Source organism: Coregonus lavaretus (assembly GCF_964263955.1).
Source record: "Coregonus lavaretus genome assembly, contig: HAP1_SCAFFOLD_781, whole genome shotgun sequence".
NCBI classification, from domain to species: Eukaryota; Metazoa; Chordata; class Actinopteri; order Salmoniformes; family Salmonidae; genus Coregonus; species Coregonus lavaretus.
Window position 1 is genome coordinate 56478 of NW_028159638.1, and position 12874 is coordinate 69351.

Below are 12874 nucleotides of genomic sequence, written 5' to 3' on the forward strand. Positions count from 1 at the left end.
CACCATTGAGTAAAATTTCAACTTGTCTGTCCTCTGTCTGTCACAACTCGAATATCCACACAATTTGCAGTCCTAGTGTCCTTATTGAGTTAGTTTACATATATATAGGCTGATGTAAGATATATGGGGACCTTCATGACACCTGCAGTTACAGATGCATGTCTGCTTGTCATTACATTGATGGGCAACCAAAGGAATGATGATGTAAAGGTCGATGGACTTCTCAACCAGACAGTGTCAAGAGCAATAACACCCTGTTTTAAAAAGAAAGAGGTGATATTTACATTTTTATCATGTGGAAATCAAAGAGATCATTTCCCAGTGCCTTTAAATTGACATAATATTTAATCTGTTTTTCCGTGAGGTATGAAACATGACATCATGTTTCCTCTCTAAATGTCACAGGGTTTGTGTTCTCTCCAGGAAAATATTCACAAAGGATTGGTAGTAATGAGCAGAGCCCTCTATTTTATTTAGTCCATGCAGTATTAAATACTTCAGAATAAAATTCCCACAAATTTGAATTCCCAATATTTAATTTCATACAACATATTGATTCTATATACACTGAGTGTACAAAACATTTGGTACACGTGCTCTTTCCATGATATAGACTGACCAGGTGAATAGAGGTGAAAGCTCTTATCCCTTATTGATGTCACTTGTTACATCCACTTCAATCAGTGTAGATGAAGGGTAGGAGACAAGTTAAAGAATGATTTTTAAGCCTCGAGACAATTGAGACATGGATTGTGTATGTGTCATTCAGAGGGTGAATGAGCAAGACAAAAGATTTAAGTGCCTTTGAATGGGGTATGGAAGTAGGTGCCAGGCGCACCGGTTTGAGTGTGTAAAAAACTGCAACGCTGCTGGGTTTTTCATGCTCAACAGTTTCTCGTGTGTATCAAGAATGGTCCACCACCCAAAGGACATCCAGCCAACTTGACGCAACTGTGGGAAGCTTTGGAGTCAACATGGGCCAGTATCCCTGTGGAATGCTTTCGACACCTTGTAGAGTTTATGCCCCGACGAATTTAGTCTGTTCTGAGGGGAAAAGGTGTTCCTATTTTTTTGTACATTCAGTATATACGTCAAGGAAAAACAAGTTAAAGTTGTCCAACAATGACTACACACTTACAGCATTAAAAGTGATTTCAAATGTTGAATTAGATTTTTTAAAATGATTTAATTTACTATTATGTTTTGTTGACATAGTTTGTATTCACACACTAGAGATCCTGGTTCGAATCCAGGCCGCGACCGGGAGACCCATGGGGCGCCGCACAATTGGCCCAGCGTCGTCCAGGATAGGGAAGGGAATGGCCGGCAGGGATGTAGCTCAGTTGGTGGAGCATGGGTTGTGGGTTCGATTCTCAAGGGGGTATTATTATTATTATTATTTTTTTAAATTAAATTATAAAAAATAAAAATAATGTGTGCACTCACTAACTGTAAGTCGCTCAGGATAGCGTCTGCTAAATGACTAAACAAAAAAAATAATTAAAAAAATAGGTATAGTGCTCAGTCATATCCAAATCACCAACCGCACAGTCATTTTTTATTAAGAATTCAATTACTTCTGCCAAATCATAATACTTTCCTTTACCAATGTTTATACATTTTCAGGCATTTTAGGAACATACTTGAATCATTTCACACCCTCCTAGTGAAAAAACAACAACTGGTGATTATTCTCTGCTCCTTTTAGTTGATCATTACTGATGATCTGCACAGATAGATATGCTGTGATGAATACGTATGCTATCGTATTACTGCACTGCTCTACTAATACACTCTCTGCACCACAGATTCCCTCGCAGATACTCTTGACTGAAAAGCAAAGTGTTTTGGGACGACAATTAGAATATCTGGAGATTTAGATATATCACTTTTTTTTTTTAAATTTAGTCATTTAGCAGACGCTCTTATCCAGAGCGACTTCCAATTAGTGAGTGCATACATTTTTCATACTGGCCCCCCGTGGGGTATATAACTTTAACTTAAAAAAACACAGATTATAAATCGCTGTCTTAAATGTATTTCTGTTATAGTTATTTGGGTGTGTTAGTTACAAAACAGTTAGCTATTCACAATTATTCATATGTACACCTTCTGATGTTAAAAAGCAGATCTCCACTTACTGTCATGTCTATCGGCTTTTTCCTGTTCTTCTGTCCTCCCTGTCCTGTTGTAAAAAAAAAAAAAAGGCAGCCCTATAGAATCACAGCATTTCAACAAGTACATCACATGACTTTCCACATAACAAGTGGATGCAATGCACTCTTCCCTAATTTCCGGAGAGCACTGTAAGGCAATTATTTCTACTGGTGAAGAGAGAATGTAAATACAGGATTTAGAAAAATGAGATGGTGTGTTGTAAAGAGAGGTGTTGAAGAACACACTGCATCACATACTCCACATTTACAATGTAATTCAGTACAGCTAAGAGACTGTTTTTTAATTGTGTTAAATAGTTTAATTATGACAATTTTGGGGCTTCATTTATTTAGCATTGCATGAATATGGAGATTTGTCTGTCTGTTGTTATGTTTGCCATAGTACAGGACAGAAGCAAAAAATGATCTCTGGACTATAGTGTCAGTGTATTGTTCTGTAAATACTTTCTGGATATGTTGTTTCGAATTAAAGTTTACATGTAGTGGTTTGTGTGTAGGCTACCAGTCAGTCTGTACAAAGTGGGCATATGCTGTCTTTTTATAGCATACTGGTGACTATCTAAGCTTTAATACTTTGGGTTGTCGCCTGGCCCCCAATTCCCAGCATGCTTTGAAACATGTAAGTCTCTTTTCAATCAGTTTTTGAGCATAGCATCGATATTGGCTGTGTTTGTGGCAAGAGGAGGCGCTTTGGCGGCTTGATGTGAGAGAACTGTCTTGGGAGGTTTCAGCTTGACCCAGCTTCAACACACCAATGAAAACAAGAGGAAACAAAAAAAACTACTATATTTAACCAAATCTGCAGCTTACTCCGAAAAACACACGATAATGATATCCTCTTAACGCGCCATGAACACTGGAGTATTACAGGCCTCATGGCAGCGACAGCCAGCATTCAAGATGGCAGAAAATAACAACAACAATTAAAGCCGTAAGACCATTGTTCTCTCCCTCTCTATTCACCTTCAGTTGTTTTCTCAAGAATAGTAACATGAGAATGAACATTGTGACAACAATAATTAACTATAAACCTTACAGAGAATAATTTTTCATGACGAAATACTGTTGAATGTTAAACTGTATTTAAGTAATATGTTTGTAAGATGGCGACGACAGACATGGCAGCTCTGCTTCTAGCTCCTATGCATACTACTAAATGAGTTCCTTATGGTTGTCAGTTAGTTTAGAATCCATTACTAGCTCTTTCCTATGTATTTGATAACATCTCATCACATGAGCTTTACTGTATATTTGTTCATTATTAGGTTAGCCAGAATAACTCTCTGATGGTTCCTCCCTCTCTCCCTCTCTCTTTGCATAACTAAAAATAGATATATCTTTTATGATGGGTTTCTTGTTGTTTTCCAGAATGTTAATTAGCGATTAGTTGGAATAATTCTCAAATTGTCTCTTTTCTCTCAGTGGAGGATAGTCTATTATTTTAATTAAGCAGAGGTCAGATGTATTAACTCAGCAGGAGAGTGTGGAGTGAAGCGGTGGAAACCAGCAACAACGCTACATTGTACCACATCGCTGCCATGCACATTTCTCATTTCTACCCCCCTGTATCACAGTTGATGAAATGGAAGAATCTTTGGGTGTTTTGTTTCATGTTTTTGTTGCTCACTGATTCCTTTTGATTAGTCATTTGATGCTGCTTCCCCCTAGTTTCCCCCTCCTCTGACTGGGACAATGATATGCTGCTCCCCCGTAGTTTCACCCTCCTCTGACTGGGACAATGATATGCTGCTCCCCCGTAGTTTCACCCTCCTCTGACTGGGACAATGATTTGCTGCTCTCCCCTAGTTTCCCCTTCACAAGATGATACAGCCCCACACAAGACCCCTGACGAGAAGCTCCCAGTAGCGTGGTAACGTTTACTCACAGGCCAGTTAGAGAGGGAGAAGGGGAGAGACAGGGAGAGAGAGAGGGAGAGGGGGGTCATGAGGGAAAGAGGAGTGAGAGAGGAGGGAGACAAATGGATAGAGGGAGAGAGGTAGAGAGAAAAGGAAGAGCGCAAGAGAGGGATAAAAAGAGAACAGTCTCCAGCTTGATCAGACTATTAATCAAAATGTCTTGGTCTTATCGCGGTTCAGATCTTTTGACAACATATAGCTTGTTTTCTCATTGCATTATGGCAGTCCACCCCACGACAACCAGATAAATAAATACAAATGTCATTTAGCAAGGTTTCCCCTCGCTGACCGCCTAGATGTCTAGAGGTGGAACACATTATCAAACTTTTTTGGCCAACTTCCTGTGAGTTTTTGGCCTTTATTCTGTCAGAACCCCATGCTCCGAAAGGTTGATTTGAGGTGACTATGAAGTCAATTACTGTAATAGTACAGAGCACGAGTTCAACACTAAATTAGAAATACAAATGTCCTATTGAAACCTGAGAGCATCAAAGCTCATGAACTGGTTGGTCACAGACACAGAGGCAAATGCCTCTTCAAGTGTCCACTGAGTATGTCAAATTCCACAGGAAGGAAGACTATTTCTTAGGTTTTATCGTGCCATATAGATGATGAGAGACAGCCAAGTAAAGGGTGCTTCTCTGCCTGCATGGTATTAGAATCAGCAGGTTGTAGTCCCCTGCACCGACAGACAGGGCCTCAGCGAACGCTGACTGACTGACACACGGAGACCGATAGTGAGATCTAGCAGGTGCATTTGACTTGCATTCCTCTGATCTGTAGCTACACCAGCAGACTTGTCTTCTTAGCTCGCCCTGTAATAAGCTGCTTCAAAGATCAGTATGTCCTGATAACATCTGGAGTATGTAGTTCTTCCCTTTCAGAGAGCTTTTCGATTATTTTCTTCCACTTTTTGGGGTTTCTTAAGAAAATGTCAGTTTAATCATATCTTAATGCTTTGATAATGGGTTATTTTACATGCTCGGAGCAGAACAGTCACTTCAGTGTCTTAAATGTCCAGGATATGGAAGAAATGACACAACGTCTCTAAATTAAATTTGCTCAGGCCTTGCTTTGCCCGAGTGGGTGTAGCTGGAGCCCTATGCGACCCAACTTGACAATCATGCAGAGACATTGAATTGTTTCATGAAGAATTATAGCCAATCAGAACAGAATACTTCAAATTGGATGAGTATCTGTAAATGACAGTGTTGTAAGAGCAAATTGTGAGGTGACCAAGGGGAGTATGAACAGGCTAAAATCCTACAGCACTACAAGGGCTGGAATCAATGTAATAGTGGAATTGTGTTGATGGTAATCTATAAATGTAGGTCGCAAATTATGTGCTAACAATAGAACAATACTGTTATAAATGGTACCCACTAATGAATAACTCTATTGTGTGTTAACTTGTGGAAGTGTTGAGGGACAGAAACGTGGAGCTGTGAGTGTTGGAGCATCCAGCTGCTAGACTTCTGCACGTTTTCCTCTGTTCTGTCAGTCAAAATGACAGGCAGGTGAGGCTACACTCACTCACTCATGCACGCACTCACGCACACACACACACAAACACAAACACACACACTCTGTCACATGAACCACGATCAGAATAAGATATATGCAGCATGCCAAGATGGAGCAAGCTTATTTCCCCTCTGATTATTACAGAGAGAAAGTTATTCAGGTGAAACAAAATTCAAATGCATTGCAACTTCACTTATTTCAGAATAACAAAATACTGCACATCAATTGCACACGATTGCAGTACAAGAACAGGCAGTTTGGAGTAGACCAGGGGAACTTGTAGCACCACCATCCACTTAAGTCATTTAAACAGCGTGAGAGGGAATGTCCAGGGGGCATATTCAAACAGCCCTGTGGCGGTTCCATGTTACTGTCAGACCGAGCGCAGCGCAGCGATCCACAGACAGTCAGACAGTAGGAGCTGCTGCAGATTTGTCTTGACCTAGTTATCCTCAACAAATAGAAGAAATATAACCACGACAAACAACAACAACAACAGTTTGATGAAATAATGAAATACAAAATATAATTTTTTTGGTAGCTCTCTCTTACTATAATGAAGTGGTGGAGCGAGTGCATAGAGACTGAAGCCTGTGGAGGATAGGGTTTTGGGAGTTCTTGTACAGGACATTACAGAGGGGGGGTCTGGGTAACAGAACATTATCTGCATCTCAAAATGGATCCTTGACTAATCCTAGAGTCTGAGCTCCATACTCCCATGATGCTCTCTGGGAGGAGAGCTGGACTACTGGTGGTAGATAGGGGAAGGGGAGGGCCCTCAGTTCGTCTTCCCACAGACCAGCTGCATCCATGGGACAACAGTGTAACCCCTTTCTGTTTCCACTCCCCCCACACTAGATCATGTTTGGGTATCCCCTCTGCCCTGTACCACATCTTCAAGTCAAATCAATACTGTGTGAGGTGGTGGTCAACCGACGAGGCTCATCTAAACAAAACAAATTAATTTCCCCCTCGAATGTTACTTACTGACTTACTATTCAGCAAACTGTCAACACAAACCGCTTGGCTAGGAGGATGTCCTCCTTTCATCTTTTAATTAGTTGGTTTGCATTGGCTGCTGGTACTGGAAGTGGCCGGGCAGGCGGGAGGATTTGTTGTTAATTTGCTGAAACACAGCCTGTAACCCAGTGTTGTACTGCTCCACGCAGGCTGCAGTCCCCTTTGATACAAGCTAATGGAGCCCCACCAAGCTACATAATATACGGCCCAATGAAAAGTCCACTAATTCCAAATCATCTTAAGGAGCGATGCGTGCAGCAAGAGAAATAGCCATACAATGACTAAAAAGAAAAACAAGAACACAAAAACCCCATATGATTTCTGTTTTGCCTGGACATGAATCCCAGTGTGTTTCAACAGAATCATTGACTGTCATATACAGTAATTGATTAAACGAGAACTACTTCACACAGATTTTCTGTGCACAGCTTACCAACTTAGTTTAACCAAAAGAGGAAATATACAGAAAGATCATGCTTCTTCTTAACATTGTAAGACCCCTCCTTCATTTGCTCATAGATGGTGAGATCCGTGGAATTTGGTACGCTTGGCACATTGTTTATGTATAGTGCATCATAGGCTATAGTATATTTTTGTTTAGTGTGAAACTAAGCAGTTGTACAGTATATTGTGTCCACTTCAAAATGGCATAACAGTGATGTGAGCATATGTTTAAAAAAACGTTTCGCAAGCAATGATTATTGACTTTTCATCGTGGGCGAAGCTAACCGCTGAAAACCCTATGGATAATAAGGGGTTTTGAGAGCTATTGGTTTACATGCGGATTCTAGCTAGCTATATACGTAGCTGTTGTTTTCTCATGCAAGACCATGCTAGCTTTGTCAACAACAACAAAAAAGGAGGATGATTAGTTAGTAATTTTAGGGAAAGGATGAGTGAAATGGCAGCACTGGGCTGGGGCACCAATGGTGCATACTGTACACAGTGTTTATGGAGGACAGACTTCAACAGGGTCTTGTCATTGGCACTCTCTCTAAGTGACAGGGATGCAGTGGAGACGGGTCTAAAACTGGCTGGTGGGTTATTTTTAGAGTTGGCCGGAGGAGAGAAAAGTTGCCAGCCTCACAACTAGGTCAGCTATAATGCTCTACGTGACGATGAGTCGGTGTGTTAGTATCACAGCATCTCTGACTGGTCCAACTCTTCACCCAGACTCTGTCCTACAGAGCTACCGTCCTGTAGGTTTTCACTCCAACCCTGATCTAGCTATTAGCTGGTTGATAAGCTGAATCAGGTCAGTTACAACTGGGGTTGGAGCGAAAACCTACAGAAGGGGTAGCTCTCCAGGAACAGGGTTGGAGAGCACTACTCTAGTCTACAGTTCTGTACACTACCCAGCCTCTTACTGTGTCAAGTACAATACCACTAGGTCAGGACCAGTGGCGGTAAGTGCCGTTTAAGATGAGGGAGGAAGATGATTTTTTCATGAGCATGGCTTTATTTCTATTACAACATATTGGATGACTCTCATTCATATTCCATTCACCCAGTTCAATGTAACAGCGATAGGTTTAGGCTACTACATGATACTGAAATGTATACCCATCATGAGGTTACTACAACCTAGCCTATGAATTAAAGTTTACAACGTAGGTCGAGAGACAAATTTGAGGTGACAGTGACATTCAATGCTGTCTTGCACACTCTTGCCTGCATCAAGCTGATATAGGGTGTAATAATTAGTTCAACAGTTGCAAACAAGAGTTTCTATTGGACAAATTCAGGTATGCTTATCCCCGTTTTCTTCTGTTTGCTTCCGTTTAAGAAATGTTTTTCAACAGAATCGGCGGAATGAATACACCCCTGATCACGCGTAAACAGAGTTCACTCTCATAACAGCCATGTTGTATTCCTTCTCTTCCCTTCACTTGTGGACTTCAATGCACAACACATCAGCAGTATGTGACCAGGTGAAAAAACCTTTCCAAGCCAAACGGCTACACACAGCCTACATCGTTGTCACCATATTAGCTAAAGTAACGTCATTGTCAGCATAGCTAATAGAACTAACACGTTAGTAAATCCGCTACAATCATGCAGTAAAGTTAGTGTACAGTCAGTAAGCAGTTACACCGGCGGGCCCAGGTGGCAATAAATTAGTAATACCAAAAGCTTACCTTGAGCTTGAGTTCCAGTGTTGTGTTGGAAAGTCATAGCCAGCTAGCTAACATAGCATCCCTCTGTTTTAGCATGGTGTTTCAGTAGGCTAAACTAGCTAGCTGCATTTGCTAGCTAAGTAAGTGAAACTTAAAGTGAAAAGAAATGATGAAATTTCTCTCTCTCTCTATTTCTCTCTTGCTTCTCCTTCATTTTGGAAGAAATTAATTTGCTCAAAACTGTTCAACTATGGTCTTTCTCTCTCTTTGAGTCAACTCCTCACCACATTTTATACACTGCAGTGCTAGCTAGCTGTAGCTTATGCTTTCAGTACTAGATTCATTCTTTGATCCTTTGATTGGGTGGACAACATCTCAGTTCATGCTGCAAGAGCTCTGATAGGCTGGAGGACGTCCCCCGGAAGTTGTCATAATTACTGTGTAAGTCTATGGAAGGGGGTGAGAACCATGAGCCTGCTAGGTTTTGTATTGAAGTCAATGTACCCAGAGGAGGACGGAAGCTAGCTGTCCTCCGGCAACAACATGGTGCTACCCTACAGAGTGCTGTTGAGTCTACTGTAGACCTTCTTTGCAAAATAGTGTGTTTTAATCAGTTATTTGGTGACGTGATTATATTTAGTATAGTTTTATCTAAAAATGATAACTTTTTTCATGTTTTACAATAAAAAAAATTATGTAATTCACTGAGGAGGATGTTCCTCCCCTTCCTCCTCTGAGGAGCCTCCACTGGTCAGAACTACTATAGTTACTGATAAAAAAAGAAATGAACAACATTAAACCGATCAATATTGATGTACATTAACCAAAGCACATTCAGAATACATTATTGCTATCCCCTAACCACCTCATTTTGTTAGGAAATTACAACCTCCCTCTATCCTGCATCACAGGGTTTGCTTTTGGAAATAATTTTGATTTGTACAGTCATATTATAGTCAAATCACAGATCATCATGACTGTTTGTTGCCGCTGAGCACACCAACCTTTTTACTGGTCAGAGACTCAAGAGGTAGATGACAGAATTACTGTAACATATGTAGATGTGTTAATTCAATCATGGAGAGAACAGGTTAGTGTATTTGTGTGAGAATGATGAGCCACTGTTAAAGTACCATGACCTCCATCTCAACTCGGACAGGTAAACAATCTAATTGATTCCCACTGGCGCCTTGCTGGACTGCTTGCCATATTTCCAGTTAAATGCTGTCCTATTCCCAGTGTTTCCAGAACAGACGAGCACATCATCTGTACCACTGAAAACATGTCAAGTTAGAGCGAGTAATTTGTGGTGCTGAATGACAAGTACCAAGTACAGACTCCTTCTCAGTACTCTGAGCGCTCATTAGACAACACATTTTCAGATGTCACAGAGCTCCCATGTTTTTGTAGTTTTGGTGGGGAATAAACAAATACTGCTTGAATTCTGCAATGTCATAAGAATGAGCAGAAGGAACTTAAACCTCAATTGACATGTCTCATACAGCCGACTTTTTAGAACGTTGACAGCCATCTGTGTGGATTCTTTTCACTCCCACTAATGAGCTACTGGTCGAAGAGACCCAATCTACACAGGCCTGTCCCATGGGCCCAGTGCAGCTGCTGGGAACACACACACACACACACACACACACACAGGCGTACACACACACAAATGTATGCTTTCACACACACACACTCACACGCATACACACACATGCACGCACATACACAGACTATACCAGTTTCCTGCCATGTTTGAAAGTGTACTGTGGCTAACTTATATGTGAAGTCACACATGAATCTAAACTAAAAGTGAATGCATTGCACAAAACACCATGGCAGTGTAGAGGACAGCACAAATTGTTGTGTGAGTTCCACTGAGACTTAAATAAATTATTTAACATACCTTCTGTGTTTGTGTGTATTGGTGTGCACCTGCGTTTGTGTGTGCGCATGTTTTTGCACGTGTGTGTTTCGTAGGTCTATTCTTGTATGAGAGAGAAAAATGCATTGTAAAGTGTGAAGGAATGTAGGCATGGCAAGAATGTGTTATTAAGTCAAAGTTTGTCTATTGTTGTCTTTCCCCCCCTAATACAACTTAATGCTATGACAATGAGTATAGCAGCAACTATTTGATCCCTATCATGTCTAGAAGCAGATGAGCTGGAATGCCAGTGATACAGCAGCTGAATAGGACTGACAGGAAGTGTATAATCAATGTCTCCCAGGACTGGAGACCGGGCCGCTCTCCTTTGTTTCTTTTTGTAAATACAAGCCTCTTTAACATCACAATATAATCCATTATCTCGCTCGGCAAGGTACATTTTGGGGAGTCGTCGTTGCACAAAACATACATTTTATTTTCCCTCTGCTTGGAGATCACTGGGTTGAGATCTAAAGTCATGCAAATGTTACAGGAGGGAAAAAATACTGGCAAACGCATTTCTAATTATTCTATATCAGCAGATTTGCAAGGAACAGAATGTATTTTGAAGAGTTTATGATCAGTGAGAGCTTTGGCATGGCGCTGTTTAGGAATTCACAGCATTTTGATCTAATCACAAAATCAAAATATTCATGAAACACAATGATATCTCCACCAGGCAGGCGGCCAGCCATTAATTTAGAAATCCAGGTAATTTATTAACGTTTATCAGAGGTTTAAAAAGCCTTCCTCTGTGTTTGTAATGCAGGTTAGGAGAGAGGCATTATTGTAAAAGTGATTCCTGATAATTTATAATGGTGTGGGTGCAATTTGGACCAGGTATTCAATTAGAATGGATGTTTAATTTTCAGCTTCGAGATATCCAGTTAAAAGTTATATTCAAATTGTATTTCCCACTACACACACATATATTATCAGTATGTAGGATAACTCTGCTTTTTGCTTCTATCATTGCAACACTGTAATGATCCATCTTGGGTTTCATTCCCCCTATTACTTTAATTTACATTTACATTTTAGTCATTTAGCAGACGCTCTTATCCAGAGCAACTTAGTTAGTGCATTCACCTTAAGATAGCTAGGTGGGACAACCAGATACAGTCATTGTAAGTACATTTGTCCTCAATAAAGTAGCTATCAGCAAAGTCAGAGCTAGTAAGGGGGTCAAAGTCACGTGCGAGTGTTCAAGAAAGGCTTTCTTTTGTGGGGTGCGAGGGCGGGGTGCTGTGGGATTATTTAAGATGCTCTTTGAAGAGGACTCTGCTGTCCTAGATTCAGGGGGAAGCTGGTTCCACCATTTGGGTGCCAGGACAGAGAAGACCTTGGACTGGGCTGAGCGGGAGCTGCCCTCCTGTAGGGGTGGGAGGGCCAAGAGACTTGAGGTGGCAGAACGGAGTGCGCGGGTTGGGGTGTAGGGTTTGAGCATAGCCTGAAGGTAGGGAGTGGCAGTTCCTCTTGCTACTTTGTAGGCAAGTACCATGGTCTTGTAGTGGATTCGAGCTTTGACTGGAAGCCGGTGGAGTGTACGGAGGAGTGGGGTGAGATGGGAAAACCTGGGAAGTTCTGGATAAATTGCAGGGGTTTGATGGCACAAACTGGGAGCCCAGCCAACAGCGAGTTGTAGTAGTCCAGACGGGAGATGAAAAGTGCCTGGATTAGGACCTGCGCCGCGTACTCTACGGATGTTATAGAGCATGACCCTGCAGGAGCGAGTCACTGCTTTGATGTTTGCAGAGAACAACAGGGTGTTGTCCAGGGTCTCGCCAAGGTTCTTTGCACTCTGCACTAGGGGACATCCCGGAGTTGTCAACCGTGATGGAAAGGTCTTGGAGCGGGCAGGCCTTCCCCAGGAGGAAGAGCAGCTCTGTCTTGTCGAGGTTGAGCTTGAGGTGGTGGGCCGACATCCAAGCTGAGATATCTGCCAGGCACCCAGAGATGTGTGTCACCACCTGGGTGTCAGATGGCAGGAAGGAGAAAAGTAGTTGAGTGTCATCCGCATAGCAAAGATAGGAGAAACGTGACGATATGACAGAGCCGAGTGACTTTGTCTATAGAGAGAAGAGGAAAGGGCCTAGAACTGAGACCTGGGGGACACCAGTAGTGAGAGTACGTGGTGCAGACACAGATTCTCTCCACGTCACCTGGTAGGAGCTGCCATCCAGGTAGGATGCAATC